This window comes from Mobula birostris, chromosome 20, assembly GCF_030028105.1.
Source record: "Mobula birostris isolate sMobBir1 chromosome 20, sMobBir1.hap1, whole genome shotgun sequence".
NCBI lineage: Eukaryota > Metazoa > Chordata > Chondrichthyes > Myliobatiformes > Myliobatidae > Mobula > Mobula birostris.
In genome coordinates this window covers 13,577,022-13,600,306 of record NC_092389.1, presented here as the reverse complement: position 1 = coordinate 13,600,306, position 23,285 = coordinate 13,577,022, and the positions used below count along the sequence as shown (strand labels likewise).

General features: G+C 41.9%; 1 protein-coding gene across 5 annotated transcripts in view; it reads left to right on the top strand.

Annotated features, from left to right (window-relative positions):
* Positions 1-23,285, top strand: part of LOC140184945 (ubiquitin carboxyl-terminal hydrolase 2-like) — a 144,211-nt gene that overhangs the window by 15,433 nt on the left and 105,493 nt on the right. The window contains exon 1 of one of the 5 annotated variants that reach the window (XM_072238185.1): positions 7,710-7,750. The exons of the other annotated variants lie outside the window; for them this stretch is intronic. The gene's annotated coding sequence lies outside the window, so the exon portion shown is untranslated. Of the gene's footprint in view, positions 1-7,709; positions 7,751-23,285 lie in introns of those variants that run through there. 5 annotated transcript variants of the gene reach the window in all.

Below are 23,285 nucleotides of genomic sequence, written 5' to 3'. Positions count from 1 at the left end.
GCGTTACATGTAAAAAGTTAATCTCTCAATATTCTCTTTCATCGCTGAAGGCACATGTTGTAAGGTACATTACTGTGGGTATTCACATTGCATGGAGTACCTTCCTGAGGTTCTAGATGGTGTTGGAGTATTCTGTGGTACTGTAGAGTGGGCATTTACCTAGGGCACTAAATCTAGAGAATGCTGTGGGCATATTATTGTGTAATAGAGTGTCAAGTGATAACTCTGGGGGGAGGTAAGCTGGTTACTTTCAGAGTACGGGATGCTCTGATTGCTATCACTTCAAATTGTTGTACACAGCATTTTAATGTTGCTGCAACTTTCTTCACCTGAAACCAGTAAAGGAGTAAACAGAAAATATCACCAGGAGAAAGACTGTTACTGCTGAGAAGAGCCTCCTGAAAATGTTTTGGAATATCATAGTCTGCTGTGTGATGTAATAATGCCTTTCACGACCTCAGCAATGCTAGTTACTTCTGTGACATGTGAAATGCAGCATCCATTGATAATTGCTGGATGATCTGTTTTGGTTATATTAGCTGAGGTATCAGACCTCTGACTTAGGGGTCACTCTCCTTTCACTCTACAGTTGGTTTTTCTTGAAGTTTAAAAAAAAAATCTCCTTTCCATATTCTCCCGCAATTTCCACTTCTTTGTGCACAGACATACTCTCTTTCTATTTCAGGTTGTAGGCTTCCTATAATATTGCTTTTGCTTGTTTTTCCCAACCAAAATAATTTTGTGTTCTTTGAGAATATCTCTGCTCTTCTCTGAGTGGTGCCATCCATTTGTTTTTACTATCCATTTTTCAGGGCATTAAGATCTGCAAAGAATATTTCGACACCGACAGATATCAATCATTTGCTATTTTGGCTTTGTGAGGATGGTTAACATTGCTATCTTTCATTCAGTGTTCAGATTATACATGCACAGTCAATACTTTTCTCAATTACAAATGAAATGGGAGAATATTGGGAATATTAAATTGGCTTGTGGCTAGTTTGTAGAACAACTCCATTTAACCTCCTTTATTCCCTACCTTTTACTGATCTTGTCCAGCAAAGTTCTTTATTGTGAAGCAACTAATAGATACTTAAACAAAAACAAGGAAAAGCAATATTATAGAAAGCCTACAACCTAAAGCAGGAAGAAAGTATGTCTGTGTACAAATAACTGGAGACTTTTAAAAAAGCATCAGACTAACACCAAATGTAGAGTCAAAGGAGAGTGACTCCCACCCCAACCCCCACACTCAAGTCAAAGCATCTAATAAAAGAATACTAGAACCTAGGAACATACAAAATAGAGGAAGAATAGCCTGTTCGATCCTTTGAGTTTGGTTTGCCATTCATCAAGGTCCTGGCGGATTTTCTGTACCATTTCCCAGCACCGTGCCTTATCCTGTGATCCGCTTAATAACCATGAATCTATTAATCTCAGTTTTGAATGAAGTTGATAACCAAAAATCTGCAGCGTCCTAGAGGGCAGAATTTCAACTGAGAGTCAGGTGCAGCTTTACGGAATAGTGGCAAAGAGAACACAACTGTTGAAAAAAATTTCATGTAAAATCTTGGCTAGAGTTCGTCAGCTGGAAGAAGGCTCTGTGGTCTGATGAAACCAAAATTGAGCTTTCTGGCCATCAGACTAATAATAAATAAACAAGTACAGTAAATCAATTACGTATATTGAATAGATTTTTTTAAATGTGCAAAAACAGACATACTGTACATTTTAAAAAAGTGAGGTAGTGTCCAAGGGTTCAATGTCCATTTAGGAATCGGATGGCAGAGGGGAAGAAGCTGTTCCTGAATTGCTGAGTGTGTGCCTTCAGGCTTCTGTACCTCCTACCTGATGGTAACAGTGAGAAAAGGGCATGCCCTGGGTGCAGGAGGTCTGCAATAATGGACGCTGCCTTTCTGAGACACCGCTCCTTGAAGATATCCTGGGTATTTTGTAGGCTAGTGCCCAAGATGGAGCTGACTAAATTTACAACCTTCTGCAGCTTCTTTTGGTCCTGTGCAGTAGCCCCCCTCCCCATACCAGACAGTGATGCAGCCTGTCAGAATGGTCTCCACGGTACAACTACAGAAGTTTTTGAGTGTATTTGTTGACATGCCAAATCTCTTCAAACTCCTAATAAAGTATAGCTGCTGTCTTGCCTTCTTTATAACTACATTGATATATTGGGACCAGGTTAGATCCTCAGAAATCTTGACAACCAGGAACTTGAAATTGCTCACTCTCTCCACTTCTGATCTCTCTGAGGATTGGTATGTGTTCCTTCGTCTTACCCTTCCTGAAGTCCACAATCAGCTCTTTCATCTTACTGACGTTGACTGCCTGGTTGTTGCTGCGATACCACTCCACTAGTTGGCACATCTCACTCCTGTACACCCTCTCGTCACCACCTGAGATTCTACCAACAATGGTTGTATCATCAGCAAATATATAGATGGTATTTGGGCTACACCTAGCCACACAGTCATGGGTATAGTGACAGTAGAGCAGTGGGCTAAGCACACACCCCTGAGGTGCGCCAGTGTTGATCGTCAGCGAGGAGTATATGTTATCACCAATCCACACAGACTATGGTTTTCCGGTTAGGAAGTCGAGGATCCAATTTCAGAGGGAGGTACAGAGGCCCAGGTTCTGCAAGTTCTCAGTCAGGATTGTAGGAATGATGGTATTAAATGCTGAGCTATAGTCGATGAAAAGCATTCTGACGTAGGTGTTTGTGTCCTCTAGGTGACCTAAAGCCATGTGGAGAGCCATTGAGGTTACATCTGCCGTTGACCTATTGTGGCAATAGGTAAACTGCAATGGGTCCAGGTCCTTGCTGAGGCAGGAGTTCAGTCTAGTCATGACCAACCTCTCAAAGCATTTCATCACTGTCGGTGTGAGTGCCATCGGGCGATAGTCATTAAGGCAGCTCACATTATTCTTCTTAGGCACTGGTATGACTGTTGCCTTCAAAAACAGAGCATTCCTTCCATGAAGCATGGTGGTAGCTGCACCATGCTGTGGGGACACTTCACTACAGAAGGCTTGTGAAAGCAGAGGGTAAGATGAATGCAACAAAATACAGAGAAATCCTGGAGGAAAATCTGATGCAGTCTGCATGAGAACTGCGACTTCGGAGATTTTTTTTCCCAGCAAGAGAATGACCCCAACCATAAAGCTAAAGCTACATAGAAATGGCTTAAAAACAACAAAGTTTCTGTCCTGGAGTGGCCAAGTCAGAGTCCAGACCTCAATCCAATTGAGAATTTGTGGCTGGACTTGAAAAGGACTGTTCATTCACGATCCCCATACAATCTAACAAAGCTTGGGCAGTTTTGTAAAGAAGAATGGGGACAAATTGCAGTGTCCAGATGTGCAAAGCTGATAGTGACCTATCCACACAGACTCAAAGCTGTAATTGCTGCCAAAGGTTCATCTAAGAAATACTGACTTGAAGAGGGTGCGTAATTATGCAATCAATTATTTTGTGTTGAATAATTGTAATAAGTTTAGACCAGTTTGTAGAAATTTTTTTTCTCTCTGACACAAGTCTTTTCTGTTGATCAGTGTCATAAAAGTCATATTAAGTCCACTGTGATTCAATGTTGTGAAACAATAAAACATAAAAACTTCCGGAGGGGAGTGAATACTTTTTATAAGCCCAAAAACAGATCCCTGTGAACCTGTTAACCCCAAAACAATTCCTTTATTCCCATGCTTTTGCTTCCTGTGTCATGATTTTTTTTTCCATGGCAGTACATTAACTCTGGTTCCATGTGCTCTAAACTTGTTGACTAGCCTCCTGTGAGGAACTGAATTGATATCCTTTTAAACATCCAAATGCATCACATCCATCAATTCTCTATTTATTCTACTTGTTACATCCTCAAAGCACAACAGATCAGTCAAAACACAATTTTCTTTTCTTAAGTCCATGCTGAATATGCTCAGTCCTATTATTCTTTACAAGATATTCAATTATTACATCTTTGATTATAGATTCCAGTATTTTTCCCCACCACAGACATTAGACTCAGAGGTTAGTCCCTGTTTTTCCCCCCTCCCTCTGCTTCACCTTTCTTAAGTTGTGCAGTGACATTTGCTGGCCGCCAATGTACAAGAACAATTCCTCAAACTATGGAACCTTAGAATATGACAATTGGAGCATCCACCATTTCTAAAACCATCTTTTTCAAAATTCTGGGACATAGATTATCTGGGCCCCCCATTTCTATATTTGAAGTCAACTATCCCCACTTTCTGAGGTTCAAATCTGAAAACTACCTCAGGTAACCCAAACCCTTTCTGGCCAGAGTTTCATTCTTCTCTCAGCAGCAAGTTCCTCCCACTGTGTTCAAAGCATCTAAAGCCTTGAAAGGTGTGCACCTCCCACCCCCCATGGCAAATGCATACTTTCCTAGGGTGTTAGTAATCTATAGATACTAGTGGTTGCCTGGAGCTGTGTGATGTGATGACAAAGTAAGGTAATGTGGCTGCATGGCGGAATTTCCTTGCTAGCTTTGGGCTCTTGAGCCATTGCCTATGAGATAGTATTGAATGTAGTTTTTGCATTTTGCAGCCTGGGAGCTGATTAAAGGATGTGGCCTTGACTTAATTCCTCGCCTCTGCTTGTTTACTTACGAGGCTGACTTGTTTCTATGTCTTGGGAGCAACTAGGCAGAATCTTTAATTCCAGTCAGACAATGATCGTAAATTCATGTGCCAACACCCTAGCACTGTCGACTCTCCTGTGTTCAAGCTGGTTGGTTTTAAATCTAATTGGACTTCCTCAGTCACAAAACCGTGAGCTGTTTACTGTTTTGCTTGCAAAGGGCTGGAGGGCTGGAGGGCTGGGTGAGGTTCTGTCAGAACTTTTGACAATTGGCAGATACTAAAATATTAAGGGTGGATTTATAGAGACTTGAGATATTTTATTACATTAGAATTAAAAATGCTCCTTTATATCAAATGTGTATTCCCTTGTGTGTAGAAGATGAAAGGGCTATTAACTAGAAGTAGAACAGTGGCTTGGTAGTCGCACAATCACTCCCGTCAAGTACGATATTCTCCTAAAAGGTTGTAATCCGGGATGCTAGGGTGGATTCACTTAATGGAGACCGCCTGTGCATGACTTTGTTTAATGTGGGGAAACGGATGCGTGGGCAGCCACCACACAGTCCTTGACAGATTGGGGTCAGGGCTCAGTGGCTTGCAACGCAAGATGGGGGCTCTTCACTGCTGCAGCCGTCCTCCACCTTCAGTGCTGTCGTGATGTGTCATCATCTTCCACCAGCTCCAGCGTTACGGTCTTGTCTGGAGCCTCCCCCTTAACCTTACTGTGTGGGTGACCTTACCAGGAGCTAAGCGCCAGTTAGGTAAACTCCAGAGGATATCGCTGTCAGGATCTTGAGAACACACAAGCCTCTCCATCATGACAAGGTGATGATCCTTAGAGAAGAGCAATGGCATAGAAGTGAGGACAATTAATTCAAATGCATAGATTTAAATCCTACTTTGGTTGCTGGAGAACTTAAATTCAGATTAATAAAATAATCCAGAGTTTATAAAAAAAAGTACCTAGTCTTTATAATAATGAATATAGAGTTAGTAGGTTGTTGCAAAACCTTCTGATTTACTTTAATCTCCTTCAGAGAAAGAAATCTGCATTCCTGACCTAGTTTGGCCCATTTCTGACTCCAGTCCTACAACATTCTGGTTAACTCTTAGGTGGCTTAGCAAGTGGTTCAGTTACTCAGGGCTTTGTTTCTCAATTTTAACATGAGGAAAACTGGTCAGGTAACCTGTTATTGACCTAGTCATTAGATTAAGATATTGCAAAGGCACTCCCACACCGGTCAACCTCAGAAAGAGCTCCATATAAACACCTGGAGACCAGTGAATCTCTGCTCTTTATTGGACAATACTTAAGATAGCCCTATGAAACCAAGCACTTGTGGACTTTGGGTTGGAATCTTCTGTGTTCATTGCCAAGAGTGGCTTAGTAGCACAAACATTCATTGACCTGAAGGACTTGGCTTCCAAATTGAGTTTGTGACAGGTCGTCGGAGCTAAGACAAGACTTCACCCTTGTCAGTCTATATATTACGGGATACATTTGTTCGTGGTCCCTGTATGTACCACCTACAAAGTGCACTGTAGATTCTCAGCACTGTTGCATTTACAGCACCTCACAAATCTGACAATTATCATCTTGAAGGACAAGGTCAGCAAGCCCATTGGAATAATACCATCTGCAAGTTCCTCTCCTAGTTGTACATCATTCTGATTTGAAAGTGATCCTTTACTGGCATAGGTCTAAATACAAGAGTCCCTATCCAACAGCAGAGTGGGTATCTCTGTATCGGATAGGCTACATCAATTTTCTCATTTCCTTTGTTCTTGGAGGATAAAATCAGATTGTTGCTTTACAGCAGGGTGAAAGTTGAGCCTGGCAAGAGTTTATAGTTTAATTAATATTGCAACGGACATTTGTGTTGTCTTGTGGCATTTTGTCAGTACAGATTGTGTTTGGGAATTTAACCTGAATTCTTTTCTTAGGATTGCTTCATAGCTGATGGGAATTAATTCAATCAATATTGGACAATCATATTAGGAATCAAATAAATATGGAACAGATTGATTGACTTCAACTGTTTTTACCTGGTTTATAAGTTTAAATATTTGAAATTTGGCAATTGAATCTAAAACTGTGCAAATGGTGACTAAGTATTGGGAGTGTCTAACTGTATATTGGAATTGGAAGTCAGTCAAACAGGCTCTTTGGCCCAAGGCATCCATGTCAACCAATGTGCCTTCCTGAGCTAGTTTCATTTTCCTCTAATTGGCCTATTTTCTTCTCGCCCCCCCACCCCCATCCATATATCTGTTCAAATATCTTTTAAACATTGGAATTGTACCCAACTATATCATTCTGGCAACTTGTTCCATGCATATACCATCAGGACGGTCGGGGGAATGTGTGCAGGTCTCCTTACCTCTAATCTGAAAGCAAAGCCCTCTAGTTTTAGACTGCCATAACATGGGGAAAAGACTGCAAAAGGGTGCGGAGCAAGTACACTATTCTGTGGAAATCTCAAAGGAGAGGGGAGAGACCTGTGATTTTATTAACAAAATCTGGTACTCTGCTATGCACTGCCTCTTCATGTGGTCAAGTGTGGACAGTGACTGGAAACTGAATGACCAGCTGCTGCAAAGTGACTAGCTGTAGCCCCCTGAACTTACTGGTGGATAATGCCACACTGAGTGGGTGGGCTCATCTGATTTTGGATTCCTTATCAGGAAATGAAGGAAGAGGATAATTTTAGATTCGCATTCCTTTCTGTGTTGAGATAGCTGAGCCACAGTTAACTCTTCTCTACATAGCCAGCTGGGACTAATATGATCTAGGATCAGCAGGCAACGCCACAAGCTTTAGGAGCTGGGAACACAGTAGTACGGAAGTAGAGAGGCAAAGGTACTCTTTAAGTTAAGTTATGCAGTTCTAACTGCAGATCCAGGTGATATCACTGCTGTGGCATGTGCTTGTCACTTGAACTCTCATGGTTGGATTACTGTTTCCATATTCTGAGGGAGTCAGCAGGAGAGGAATTTTCACCTGTGGGAATGCTGCCTCTGCTGAAAGTGCTCTGTGGGCACTGAGGATCCAAGATGGCAAAATCTTGTCATTTCTGTTCATGTTTCATGGCATCTGACAGTGCAATGGTCATGAATCCAGCATAGAATGTAGCTGGTGAGTTTATGTTATGCAGTTTGTGTGTGGACCCAAAATCATTATCCCATTTAAAGAGAATTATATATATTCTGTTGTGGAATTTGCTGCCCTGAGAAAACATTTTTATAAAAACCCTCTCTAATTCTGACTAAAAATGTTTCTTTATTATACAAATGTTCCTTGATGAAACCTTGAGTTTTGATTTTTATTTAATCTTCTCTAGAGTTCAAATTGCCATTATTATAGTGATTAGTTTGACAAAATGCATTTTGCTTCAACATCTTGTATTCTGTCTGGGAAGCTTGAACACTGATTTTTCTAACTTCAGTAATCACTCCACCTCCCCCTTCTTTTTCCAATATTTATTCTGGTTATCCTCTCTCCCTTCTCTCCTCCTCCCCTGCACATCACCTCCCTCTAGTTCTCCTCCTCCTTCACTTTCTTCCATGGTCTACTCTCTTCTCCTTTTTGATTCCTTCTTCATCCCTTAACCGCGGCCACCTTTCACCTCCCAGCTTCTTCCTGGAACTCTCCTCCTTATTCTGGCATCTGCCTCTTTCCAGTCCTGATGAAGAGTCTCAGCCCAAATCATCGAATGTTTTCTTCCCTTCCTTAGATGCTGCTTGACTTGCTGAGTTCCTCCAGCATTTTGTGTGTGTTGCATTTAGCTGAGCAATCTTGCTGTAGGATGATGTATATATTTAAGTTTAGAAATATTTTAACCAAAGAAGTCCATGTAGAAATGTAGAGCTCAATATGGACCAAAGTGGCAGCCAGTGCAAGAAGCCAAAGGATGTATGTGAGAGTTTAAATGAATACTCATTTGTATTCACTAAGGAAAAGAACATCATTGTTGGATATTCAGAGATGAGGACTGTGAAATTCCAGAGCAGAGGGGTGGTGAACCTTTTTGAGACAGTGTACCCAAATTGCGTTAATCTTCTTTAAAAAAAAAAGTCTCTCTCATGCCGTGGCAATTTTGAAGAGTGATTAATGAATTAGTAGCGATAATTCAGGAAAATGGATGAGTCCTGTTGCTTATTTGCTTGTACTCATTGTTTTACTGTTAATAGAAGTATAAGTGACATTGGGAAAATGAAGAAATTTGGAAAACCTGTTCAAAAATTACTAATCTTTTAAAGAGGCAAGAAATATTAATCTTCTAAAGTGACACAGTTTTGTTATTGTAACTGTTTACTATCCAAATACAGTGGATTCCAGTTAATTGGGCCATTGGTTAATCGGGGCAGCCACTTATTTATGACAACTCATACAGAACAAAAACTAATTGAGAAAATAGCTGGGATTCCAGCTGTTGAGACACTATGCTGCTTATTTGGGACAGGAAATTGTTGCCGAACAGTTTCTAACTAGTGTCAGTCACGGCCACACAAAATGCACACTAGACTCTGCAACGTGCTTGGAGTGAGCAGTTTTTAAATAGTGTCAGTTGCATGTGCTTTTGGTCAAAGAGCAGTGATTTTTGTCACTGATAGTTGATGAGAAATAAGCAGTAAGACAATTCAGAACTGTTTTGCTCACTGTGGTTTCAAGCATTCGGGCATGGAGATGCCACAAACGGCCAGGAGGGAAAATGAAACAATTTCACTACTTCAAGTTAGGAGCTACGAAGAATTTGAAGGTATCAACAATCATCTTGACTGTTAATTCTTAAAACTTAAGTGAAGATTTGGGGAATGCAATCAATGAAAGCATTATTTGGAGGCAGTCCATTAACTGCACTAGGTGGCTACGCTGATTTTGTTCATTTACAGTCAATCAAAAGAATATGACAGTGTGCATTGGATGAATTCCTCTGTTGATAAATATTAGAAACTAATACACAGTTTTATAGTAGTGGTTTTGATAGTGTTCTAATTTGTTCTGTATTTCATTTAAATACATAATTTTTTACTTAGTCTGTCTTTTTTTTAATATCTTTTTAACTACTTCCACGAAACCGGCTAATTGGGACAGCCGCATAATTGGGCCAAAATGGACTCATCCCAATGTGTCCCAATTAACTGGAATCCACAGTACTAAAGTCTACACCAGGTCTGTGGGGATTTCAAAACGTGACATCCTACGTCACGTGTCCTTTAAACTGTCCAGCTGGAGCAAAGTCAGTATGAGACGTTTCCTGTGAAAACTCTCACTGTTCTCGGGTTGTAAAAAATAATTTGCTGCTTCATTTGGCAGTAAAGGTAATCATTTTTTACGGGTGAAGTTTAAAGAATTGAGGGGCAGCAGTGCATGTCGCGTTCTGACAATTTTTTGCACGTGCCATCTGGTTACCGCCCTCTGCCTTTGAGCATGGTTTTAAAAAGGACATATTAGATGCCTTGAAGGCCTTGAGGTCCTCTGCTGGTCAGGCTTGACCATGGATATTGAGTCCCAGCTATCTATGTGATGCACCAGCCAGGGCGATAGGATATGGAAAGTAAACTGTTGCCCATGCAGCAGTCTCCCCCTGTCTACGCAGCTGATGAATCCGAAGGAATGGCAGAGATCGATATAGTTTGGCACCAGCGGTGTTGCAGGAGTTGCCAGTCAGCACTGAACTCAATGTGGGACTGCCGTAGGGACTCCAGCTCCGGATTTTTCCTTGGGGTTTACTCCCGAAGCCTTCCCCGTGAGTGGGCATGGACGCAAGGCAGTGGGGGTTTGAGATCAGAGTTTTCCTTCTCCTAGATGAGCTGCCAATCATAGCTGACAAACCCCACCTGCCCAAAGTTAAAGGACTTAAAGATGTATAAATCCCAGGGACTAATGAGATTTAACCCAGGCTGCTATGAGGTGTTGGGGGCGGGGGGGAGGGAAGTGATTGCTGGAACCCTAACGATCCTCACTGGTAATTCAGGACTGTGAGGCCTACATCAGTCAAAGGGAAGTTCTTGGAAGAAAGTTCAGAAGGACAGGATTAATGTACACTTGGAAAGACAAGGAATAATCAAAAATGGTTAGCGTGACTTTGTTTGGGGGCAATCCGTCTGATCAATTGATTGAATTTTGCATTGATGATGGCAGAGTAGTTGATATAAATGTCTTATTGAGGACTGTGCAGACCACAAAGTTTCAGTTAGGAAATTGGCTCGAAAAGGTTAGAGCCCATGAGAACCAAGGCGATATACAAATTGGATTCAAAATCTGTTTGATAATTGGAGGGAGAGAGTGATGGTGGGGGGAGGGCTGGTGTTGTTTAAGGGATTGTGACCACTACTGCTTGTGACCAGTAGTGTACTGCAGGGATTGGTGTTGGAACCATTGCTGTTTGTTAGACGCATTAATAATTTGGATATGACTATAAAAGGTGAGTTTGCAGATAACATGAAAAATTATTGGTGGTGTTGATAGTGAGAAGAATAGTTGTACGTGAAAGGATGATGTTAATTAGTTGGTAAAATGGGCAGTGCAATGGCAGATGGGATTTAATCCGAATAAATGGAAGGTAGGAAAAAGTAATACAAGTTGGAAATAAACAATGAATGGTAGAGCCCTGAGGAGTAGTGAGGAATAAAGGGACCTTGGTGTGCAAGTCCAAAGATTTCTGAAGGTGGCACACAGGTAAGTAAGGTAAGAAGATAAGAGAATACTTTGTTCATTATCCAGTGGTGTAATACAAAAGCAAAGAAGTTATGGTATAACTTCATAAAACTGTCAACAGTTGTGATCACATTACAGGAAGGATGCCTTTGCACAGAGCAGATTCACCAGGATACTGATTGGGATGGAGTGTTTTGGTTATGAGGAGAGACTGGTTGGCTGAGTTGATTTTTTTTTGTTAGAGCAGAGAGGCTGAGAAAGAAGCTGACAGAAGTCTAGAGGCTAATGAGGAGGAACTTCTCTTATCAGAGGAATATAAAGCTATGACTTTAGAATAAGACGCAAGATGCTTAGAGGGCATATGAAGGACTTTCTCTGGAGTTGTTTGGAACCTGGAATAGTTGTCTGAATAGGTGCTGAAAGAAGGTATTTTCACAACATTTAAGAAATATCTAGAATGTGGGTCCATGGACCCCTTGCTTAATGGTATTTGTCCATGGCATAAAAAAGGGTTGGGAACCCCTTATTTAGATGATCCCTTTGGCTCACCAAGGCTTAGAATTCCATAGGTCAAGTGGCAGTTGATGGGGAAAAGTATAGATGGGTACTTGATAATTTCATGGATATGGGGGCCCAAATCGCCTGTATATGGCTCTATTTATGACTTTGCCAAACTGATGTGAAATTGTATTTTTTTGGTGTTGATGAGGGCAAAGAGTGATGTTTATTTCTGCTGGTTACTCTAACAGACAGAAGATACCTTGGGTCCATTAGTCATGCCAGAATCTGTTTGCAGATTGAAGAGTGAGTGTCAAATTCATTGCACACCTAGTCTCCAAGACAACCGTTTGCTCATGTTGCCAGTGTGGGTCTACATTTCATACCTTTAAATTACATTTGGTTGAACTGCAGCAAGTTTGACAATGCTAAACACACAATTTACCATTGTCGTACTCGCTGCACTTCCTTCCATAGTTAATTTTTCACAGATTCATTGTGGTTGCATTGGACAACTTTTAGCCTGAGTTTGAAGATTGTGGTTTGCTGAGATATAAAGCTAATTCATAATCAGACTTTGTCCATTCCAAATCTGTCCCAAACCCTCGAGCTCACCATTTTTTCCATACTTAGTGCAATCATCACTGTAAGTAACGGAATCTGAAACAGCCTGTTAATCTGCTGAAGATGAAATATCGAACAAATGCAACTGAAAATAGCAACTTCCTGAAAGTTACTTTCCCGTTTTGTTTGTAGGGTTGTTCGCTGAGCCTGGAGGTTAGATTGCAAATGTTTCATCTCCAGTCAAGGTGACATCATCAGTGCGCAATTGAGTGTTGTTCAGAACGAGTTGGAACAATATAAACGCGAGCGCTCGGCAGAAACAACATACAGTTGCGTACTGTTGATATCACCTTGTTTGGCGATGAAACAGTTGCAACCTGACCTTCAGGTCTGGCAAATAATCCTACAAATAAACAGCTAATCCAAGTTACTGTTTTTTTTTTCCTTCCCCCTTTCATTTCAGTTATTTTTCTGTCAAGCATATCATCCTGACCTAAGTGAAATACTGAGTCAGCATGTCAAACTGTGCCCTAATCCAACCTGAACCTAAATGTGTTGTCAAAATATATACCTAACCTGACCCACATTTGATTCATGAAGTTGAATTCCATATAAATCTATGCTAAATTATGTAATTTAAAGTATGGTGGAACATTCATCAGTAACCAGTATGTTAGGTTTTAAAAATGTCTTTTTTAAATTTCTAGCCTTCTGTCTTTCTACCTTTAGGGTACTCCTTAAACCCTGCTTCTTTGACCAAACATTTGGTCATGTGGCAAATATCTCCTCCTGTGGCTGAAAGAGTGTTTAATAATATTTTGAGCCATCTTGGGTCATTTTGCAATGTTCAAAGTTCAAAGTAAATTTATTATCAAAATACGTGTAAGTCACCATATACAACCCTGAGATTCATTTTCTTGTGGGCATTCACAGTAGATAAAAAGAAACACAACGGAATCAATGAAAAACTACTGTAGTTTAAATACAGGTATCTATTGTTTCAATCTCGCCATCACTTTTTAATTAAGTAATTTCAAGACTGTGTTTAGAGCAGTACAGAGGGTGAACTGCCCAGTCAAGGTTGCAGTCTTTCAAATAAAATCAAGGTTCCATTTTCCCCTCATCATTTCAAGGATTATTTTCTAAAATGTCATGACGAACGTTCACCTGTATTCAATATACCAAAAGTAGTCATTCATTTAGTAGCTTTGTCACTGAGGTACTCTTCTCCCTCCTGCCATCTGGAAAAAGGTACCGAAGCATTCAGGCTCTCACAACCAGACTATGCAACAGTTTCTTCCCCCAAGCCATCAGACTCTTCAATACCCAGAGCCTGGACTGACACCAACCTACTGCCCTCTATCGTGCCTATTGCCTTGTTTATTATTTTTTTAGATTAGATTATGAGGACACTCAGTCCTCGTTTATTGTCATTTAGAAATGCATGCATGCATTAGGAAATGATACAATGTTCCTCTGGAGTGATATCGCACAAAAAAAAACAGGACAAACCAAAGACTAACACTGACAAGACCACAAAATTATAATGTATAGTTACAGCAGTGCAGAACAATACCATAATTTGATAAAGAGCAGACCATGGGAACGGTAAAAAAAAGTCTCAAAGTTCCGATCGACTCCCGATAGTCCCGATAGCAGGCGGCAGAAGGGAGAAACTCTCTCTGTCATAAACCTCCAGGCACCGACAACTGTCGATGCTTTGGAAGCTCCCGACCACAGCCGACACTGAGTCCGTCCGAAAACTTCGAGCCTCCGACCAGCCCTTTGACACCGAGCACCGAGCACCATCTCTGCCGAGCGCTTCGACTCCATCCTGGCCGCTGAGCAACAAGCAAAGCCGAGGATTTGGGGCCTTCTCCTCTGGAGATTCTGGATCGCACAGTAACAGCGGCAGCGAAAAAGGCATTTCAGAAGTTTCCCAGATGTTCCTCTGTTCTCTCACGTCTGCCTCCATCAAATCAGGATTGTGCATGGCACCTTACTTTACAGATAACAGATATTATTCACCGGAGTGGCTGCTGCGAGCTGCGACACGCCGCCATCTTCTTCTCTTCCATTTTTTGTAATGCCTGCACTGTTTTGTGCACTTTATGCAGTCCTGGGTAGGTCTGTAGTTTAGTGTAGTTTTTGTGTTGTTTTACATAGTTCAGTGTAGTTTTTGTATTGTTTCATGTAGCACCATGGTTCTGAAAAATGTTGTCTCGTTTTTACCGTGTACTGTACCAGCAGTTATGGTCAAAATGACAATAAAAAGTGACTTGACCTGACTTGATCCAGAGAGAGAGTGAACTGTAGCATCTTTAGATTTGGAATTCAATTTGGAAAAAAAATCTATAAATAAATAGCTTCAGTCAGTAGTAGTAGCAAGGAAGCCATTAGATTGTCATAAAATACACTCTGAATCAATTATGTCCTTTCGAGAAGGAGTCCTACAATCGTTATATTCTGTCTCACCTAAATGTGACTGCAGTATATTTGAAGTTTAAATAGTAAGATAACCTTTTTTGATTGTTGTGAATGAAGCACACATCTTGTAAATTATGAAGGAGCAGTGAGCCAAGCTCAGTATATTTTATAGGTAATGGCACTTCAAAGGTTATTGCTCTGTATTTGTTCCACCGGCCCTTCTGCTGTCTCCTCCATTTCCCAGTTTTTCACTCCCTTGTACAGAGCTACTTGTCCTCTATTATTTCAGCAACGGAGGTAGATCACAACCGTGTGCACTGAATGGACCGAACAAGGAAAGTAGCTTCCACCTTGTTAAGGAGAGTGTTATTGATCATCAGCAATACTTCTTCAGATCCGATCCACATTTGGAGTTGTGCTAACTGCAGTAGAATGTCAGCTTGTTATTAGCATCATATGAAGTGCTAACCCTCCAAACTGGCTTGTAAGGAAATAGTGAGAGATGCTGTAACTGGACCTGCTGTACACAAATCTATTTAAAGCCACTTGGGCAATGAGAGATACCAACGTTATCTTTTGATACTACATTGGCTCTCACATGCTTTGGAATGTCTTAAGGTTTTGAAAGGCTCCATGTAAATGCATATGTTTTTCTTCCCCAGTCTGTTTAAGACTTTTTGGCGATTGCCTTTTTAACTCTGAGTTCTGTTGAAAGTCACATTTGGCTCAATTCAGTGGCAACACAATAGTATTCTAAATCCTTCCAATAAAATATTGATGAACTCGAGTTAATGATTGGCTTCATTTCGCTGCCGAGCACACAAGTATCACCAGGATACCGCAGAGAACCTGTATGAAATCACCTTTGTTGCTCATGCTTGTGTGGCTTTGGAGAATTCAGGATAAGTTTTAAATTAATTGCGGTGTGTATATGTATCTGTGTGAACATAGAAAATTCTGAAGGTGCACTGGGTCTGCAAAGCAAACTCAGCAAACTGCACTTCTGAAAAAAGCTGTAGTTTAAAGACGACTCTGGTTATGTTTGAGCTTTGGGACAGGGTCTCAGAGAAATCCCAAGGCATCTTCGGCGTCACGTTTCTCAGTATGACTCTTCTCCAAAGTTGCACCTGCTGAACAGTGTGCATCAATGGGTTGACATTAAAATAACATTCTTCCAAAAATAACGGCGTTGAGCAATAAACACAAGTTGGGTTACAAAGGAGTTTAGGGAGTGGGTTGGCAGGGGAGTAAGAGAGCAGAATGGAAGAATTTGAGGAATGAAAGGTTGCAGTGAAGAGGCATGAGAATGCAGGGAAATGTAAAGGCATAGAGGAAGTTGGTATAGAATGGAATTTTGCAGAAAGTGAGGGGTAGGGTGCATCCGTTAGTCTTGCGAGACCATGGATCTGCACCTGGAAAGTCTTCACTCTCCAGGGCGCAGGCCTGGGCAAGGTTGTATGGAAGACCGGCAGTTGCCCATGCTGCAAGTCTCCCCTCTCCACGACACCGATGTTGTCCAAGGGAAGGGCAAGGGCCGATACAGCTTGGCACCAGTGTCATCACAGAGCACTGTGTCGTTAAGTGCCTTGCTCAAGGACACAACACGCTGCCTCAGCTGGGGATCGAACCACGACCTTCAGATCGCTAGTCGAATGCCTTAACTACTTGGCCACGTGCCCCACAATGGGGTATGGGCAAATAGGGGGCATCATGGGGAAGTGTGGGGAGTCAGGATGGTGGAAAGTATGGGTACGGATACAGTAGAGTGGATGGCACTGTAGCCTAGCGGTTAGTGTAATGATTTACTGCACCAGTAATCCGGGTTCAATTCCACTGTCTGTAAGGAGTTTGTATGTTGTCCCTGGGACCGCATGGGTTTCCTCCAGGTGCTCTGTTTTCCTCCCACATTCCAAAGGCATACGGATTCGGGTTAGTAAGTTCCTCTGGGTGCTCAGTTTTCCTCCTATATTCCAAGGGCACACGAGTAAGTAAGTTGTGGGCGTGTTACATTGCCGCCAGAAGCATGGTGACACTTGCGGGCTGCCCCCAGCACATCTTCCTACTGTGTTGGTCGTTGATACAAACAACGCATTTCACTTATTCTTAGAAGTTTTAATGTACGTGTGACAAATAATCTTTAAATATTTAGAAAGAGGAGAGAGGATAGAGAGTATGGGGAGAGAGAGGACTTAGTACAGGCAGTGGGATATTGAGAAAGGCAGCTATGCAGAGTGTCAGAGGGATCTAGTTCACACACTCGTCATGTCTGAAACTGCTTGAAGTGTGATAGAGGTAGCGTCTGGCTCAGAACTCAATATAGTGAATGCAGGAGGACTCAAACCTCCAGAGGAAATGTTAGGATTCGGGCTAATATTTCCAATTATCCATTGAGGAAGAACCATGGTGTTAAACTTGGGATCAGTCAATAAACAGAGAACTCACTGGTACTCGGGTGAATTGAAAAGATCTTATGACATTTTAAAGAGGAATGAAACGTTAACCACTGAACTTGCTAATATTTATCACCTAGCCAATACCACCTAAACAGTTTATGTCTGCTTAATATGGATGCTTGCATATTATATTGGCTGATCCCTTTTTATGTTACATCAGAAACCAAGAGAACTTTGTTGGACGTGAAAGCATTTTGGCTATCTTAACAGGAAGGGCACTTTAGGAATGCATGCTCTTCTCATAATTTCAACTGGGTTCACAAATATGCCAACCAGTGGTGAAGGGGATTTCTTTTGAGGAAAGTGAAAATTTGCTTTTTCAATTTTGGTAAAATTACACCTCCTGTTTGGAGCAAGTAGACCGAGGTAATAAAGAAAGGTGGTTGAGTCGTCTGTGTTGCCTAGTAAAAATACTATTCAATGTTCACCATCTGGACATTGAATAGCAGGCAATGATTCCTGCAGACTTATCATCTGTTTTGTCCTGTCGCCCACGTCATGCATGCGCAGTCGGTCATTTTGCTGGGGTAGTGATCATTAAACAGAAGGTAATATTGTAGGCTGGTTACTTAACAAACTGGTTTTAGCAGCTGAAGAGGTCACTTAAAGGCAGAACCTACCCATGGTCTGCAATTTGCCACGTCTACTGTGGTGCTGCTCCACACCTCATATACTGGTGCAACAGATTAAATTGATTATTTTGTGGACATTAAGTTTCTCAATCATGATTTCACTTGGGGAAGGAATGCAATAAAATATATAGAAATACCTTTTAGACTATAAGAAATACCTTTTAGGCCATTCACACAATTAAGTCTTCTCCACCAGATCATAGTTGATTTACTTTTCCTGACAATCCCATTCTCTTATCTTCTCCCCATAACCTCTGACGCCCTTACCTATCAAGAACCTATCAACCGCTGCTTTGAACTCCACAGCCATCTGTGACAATAAATTCCACAGATTCACCACCATCTGCACAGAGGAACTTCAGAAAGAAGTTTGCAAAAGAATATCTGGGTCACTCACAATCTCTGCCCTAGCATCCGTTCTGACTTTGATCATTTCAAATGGAAGGTCACATAACATCGAATCTAATGTTCTTGATGGAGTCATACATTTTATTTATGTGATGGTATTATTTATGTTGTTCCAGAGAACATCTCCGTTCTGGATCTGTGAGCTAGCAAATTTGGCACTAGTTAGGTGCTTAGGCTGAATTGCATATGACAAGGGCCTTGGCCAGGAATTAACAGCAGCAAATGGTCCCATGTTAACCTGATGAACTATTGCCATTTTTGGCTAAATTCTTGTGATATGGCCATTATTAACAAAACCGGGAGACAGGATGTTAAAGCCTTAAGAAGGATGCAGAAGAGCTCTACTGGATTTATATCGAGTCTTGGGGAATTAAGTTATGCAGAGAAACTGGAAACTACCAGATTGATATCCGTAAACCAGGGTAGGTTGAAAGCTTATTTTCTGAAGGTGTTCAAAATTTTGAGGTGTTTTAGAGGTGCAAATGTGAATCTTGCAAATTTCTACAGATATACTGTGGAGAGCATTCTAACTGGCTGCATCACCGTCTGGTTTGGAGAGGCACTGCACAGGATTGAAAGAAGGTTTTCGGGGCTGTAGACTTGGGGCTATTTGCTCTTTCTAGAGTGGCTGCACGGATCCACTCTAGAGTGATAGTCTCTTTCACAGCGGCTGACTGATGCAGCTCTGGCTTGCCTGTTGATGAGCATGTCGGTCCTTGCTATCTCAGCACGTTCTACACCGCTTTTGACTGCAGCCCTCCATGGTGTTCGGTCTTCAACTTTTTCCTCCCACGTGTTTAGGTCGATGCCTGCCAGCTTCATATCGTGCTTGCAGACATCCCTGTAGTAGAGGCATGGTCTTCCTTGTGGGCAGTAACCCTCACTCAGCTCGCCATGCAGTATGTCCTTGGGAATGCGTCCTTGGTACATCCACTTGACTGTAGCTGAGTATTCTGTCCTGCCAGGAGACATGCAAGATATGCCTGAGGCAGCGTAGGTGGAACGAGTTTAGCCTCTTCTCCTGGCTGATGTTTGGCATCCAAGCCTCGCTGGCGTAGAGGAGTGTGCTGAGCACACACATGCCTGGTACGCACGCAACTTGCTTTGTCAGCTGTCTGTTGTTCCGCACTCTTGTTCAGTCTGGCCATGATAGCTCCACCTTTGGCAATCCTGCTGTTCACCTCTGCTTCAAGGGACAAGGAGCTGGGGATGGTCAACACAAGACAGATGAAGGAGTCGACTACATCAAGAGAACAACCATCAATTGTGATGTTTAGAGGAGATTCTACACCCTGGACCATGACGTTTGTCTTCTTTAGGCTGATGGCTAACCCAAACTTCTTGCAGGCGTGGGCATAGCGGCTGATCAGTTGGAGTCGGCCTTCAGTGTGTGACGCCAATGCTGTGTCATCTGCAAACAGCACCTCACGGATGAGGGCTGTCCTAACCTTGATCTTGGAGCGCAAGCAAGCGATGCTGAACAGCTTGCCATCAGCTCTTGTGTGAAGGGAGATGCCCTCAGTGCAATCTGCGAAAGCACAGTGAAGGAGCATGGGGAAGAAGGTTCCAAAGAGGGTCAGTGTCTGGACACAACCTCGTTTCATTCCGCTGCTCACTGGAAAGGCATCAGAAGTTGCTCCATTTGAAGCCCCATAGAAACATTTCAAATGTTAAAAGGCCTGAACAGATTAGATATGGCAAAGCTATTTCCCATGGTAGGGGAGTCTAGGACAAGAGGGCACGACTTCAGGATTGAAGGACATCCTGCGGAGAAATTACTTTAGTCAGAGGGTGGTAAATCTGTGGAATTTGTTGCCACGAGCGGCTGTGGAGGCCAAGTCATTGGGTGCATTTAAGGCAAAGATAGACAGGTTCTTGATTAGCCAGGGCATCAAAGGTACGGGGAGAAGGCAGGGGAGCGGGGATGACTGGAAGAATTGGACCAGCCCATGATTAAATGGCATAGCGGACTCAATGGGCTGAATGGCCTACTTCTGCTCCTATATCTTATGGTCTTGTGAAGCAGACAGTGCTGTGCATGTCCTTATGGAAGGATGGTATGATGCTGCGCAGTCTTGGGTGGGGGCAGGAGTTTGAAGAGTCTGCTTCTGCTGATGAGGTTGAACGCCTTGGTCAGATGTGTACAGTGGCTTCTGCTGCTCTCGACACTTCCCCTGCAGCTGGTTCAGTGAGAAGATCATGTCCACTGCAGACCTGCCTGCTCTGAAGCCGCACTGGGACTCCAGCTAGACTCTGGATGCAAGGCTCTGAAGTCGTGCCAGGACGATGCGGGGAACACTTTTCCCAAAATAGTAAGGAGAGAGGTGCCACGGTAGTTGTTACAATCACTACGGTCGCCCTTATTTTTGTACAGTGTGACAATGTTGGCATCTCGCATGTCTTGGGGGATGTGGCCTTTCTCCCAGCAAAGACACAGAAGCTCATGTAGATGATGCAGCAAAGCAGGTTTTATATTACGAAGTCATGAAGAAGATCTCAGAATTCCTTTTTCTGCAATGAGTTCTCATGATCTGGATTGCGCTATCTGTAAAGAGTGGTGAAAGTAGCTCCTGCAGTAACTTTAAAAATAAAATCTGATACGTATCCAGGTGCAGGGCCAGGAGAAGGAACAGGGGACAGAATTGAATTAGAATTCTCTTTCAAAGAGTCATCATGGCATCATAAATTCAATGGCCCCCTTCTGTGTGACACAGTAATATAATCCAACCATATTTGTTTCAAGGATGTGGCAGTATGAAATCTATAGCAATCTAACACAATTGAGAAACTTACTAGTTCAATGAGTCAGATATAAGTTACTGGATTCCAATAAAAGAGAATGGAAAGTGTGAGTTTTTGGTGATGCAATTAGATTAACTGCCCTTCTTTTGACGTCCTATTAAGGTTGAGCTGTGATAAGGGAGTGCTCAGAGATATTTCAAATTGCTTGTGTGCTTAGGCTTTTGAATGAGTCTGAAATCAGATTAATTATTGCATAACAAGTAATTGTGTGTCAGATGTATTGCAATAGGGGTCACTTTTAGCTTTTTAAAAAATAATCGTTCTTGGAATGTGCGTGTTACATAGCCAAATCCAATTGTTAAAACAGGTTGGGTTTAGAAGTAGAAACCTAGTGGAGTGTTAAATATAAATTTTGAACCAGCTTTGAACAGATGTAGATTCTACTTGCATTTGCTTGTTACAGTCTAGCAATTGTTCAAAAAACGTTTAATAAACCATGATTGTATTTTTATCTTTGCTGATACTGTTGGTTGGATTGTACACCACACCACTTGATCAGATTGCAGTTGGTGCCACACAGTCTAATTCTCTGTAGATTGTTTCCATCCATCCTTCTCACCCTGAACTGTTTGGCTGAGTGTGGCGTGGAAGAAGAATAAAATTACCCCTTCTCAGAATCTTTTTATTTCAAGATATAGAATCATAGAAATCTACAGCACATTACAGGCCCTTCGGCCTACAATGTTATGCCGACCATGTAACCTACTTAATATAGTGTGGAACAGGTCCTTATGGCCCACTGAGACACTCCACCAGGTAACCTGCCTATATAACCCTAGCTTAATCACTTGCCAATTTACAATGACCAATTAATCTATTGACCGGTACGTCTTCAGACTGTGGGAGGAGACTGGAGCACCCGTAGGAAATCCACACAGTCACGGGAAGAATGTACAAACTTTCTTACAGAGGACGCCAGAACTGAATTCCAAACTCGGATGCCTTGTGTTGTAATAGCGTCACAGTAACTACTATGCTACCATTGCACCCCATTTCTGCAGATTTCTTAGTGATCAAATGCAGCAGCTTATTAGTGACCTCATGAATATTATGCATCTCAAGATTACTACACAAAGGTCTCAAAGTGTCCTGAGTTACTTTTATTCTAAAATACAACCTAACCAAACTCTTTGTTTACATTATGTAACTACTCAAGAAAACAGCTGTTCTGTAAGTTAGTAAATGAAATTGCAGTTTCTAACAGTAGAGAATCCTTTTGTCCAACTAACAACCTTTTGGTATTTTTTTTATATACTGAATGTCAACAACCCTGATTCCTTAAAAATAAATCCAAACTCTATTTCACTTCTGGCTATTTTGGCGGGAGGAGAAGATGGCAGCGCGATGCAGCGTGCACAGCTCTCCAGTGAAATGATATCGTATCTGTTAAATAGGGGCCGTGGACAATTCTGATTTGATGAAGACAGACGTGAGAAGCACAGAGGAACATCTGGAGAAATGTCTGAAATGTCCCGTTCGCTGCCGCTGCTACTGTGCGATCGAGAATCTCCAGAGGGAAGACCCCAAAATCTCCGGCTTTGCCTGCTGCTGGCGACCGAGGCTGAGGTCGAAGCGTTCGGATAGAGATATTGCTCGGTACTCTGTGTCGGAGGGCTGATCGGAGGCTCGAAGTTTTCGGACGACTCAGAGTCCGACTGTGGTTGGGTATGGCAGGGAGAGTTTTCTTCCTTCTCCCGTCTGCGTGAGATGTGGGACATTCGAGAGACTTTGAACTTTTTTACTGTGCCCATGGCCTGTTCTTCATCAAGTTATGGTATTGTTGCACTGTTGTAACTATACATTATAATTATGTGGTTTTTGTTAGTTTTTCAGTCTTGGTCTGTCCTGTGGTTCTGTGATATCACACCGGAGGAATATTGAATCATTTCTTAAAGCATGTATTACTAAATGACAATAAAAGAGGACTGCGTGTTCTCATAATCTAATCTAATCTAATCTATTAGGCAGTTCATATATTTTTGCTTTACTTGGATGTCTCACAAGCAGGGAATCATCTGTAATGATTTAAAAACCAAGGTAATGGGCTATGGCTAGTTTCTGTTTGCATTACATAGTACTTACTTTCTGCTGTAAAAAAAAACAAAGCTACATATTTTGATTTTATTAAAAAAATAAATTGGAACGTACAGTTTGCAGAACCCAAACTCTAATCTGACAGAATCCCTGCTATTCATTGTGCCTTACCTACTACTGAGTAAATTGGTT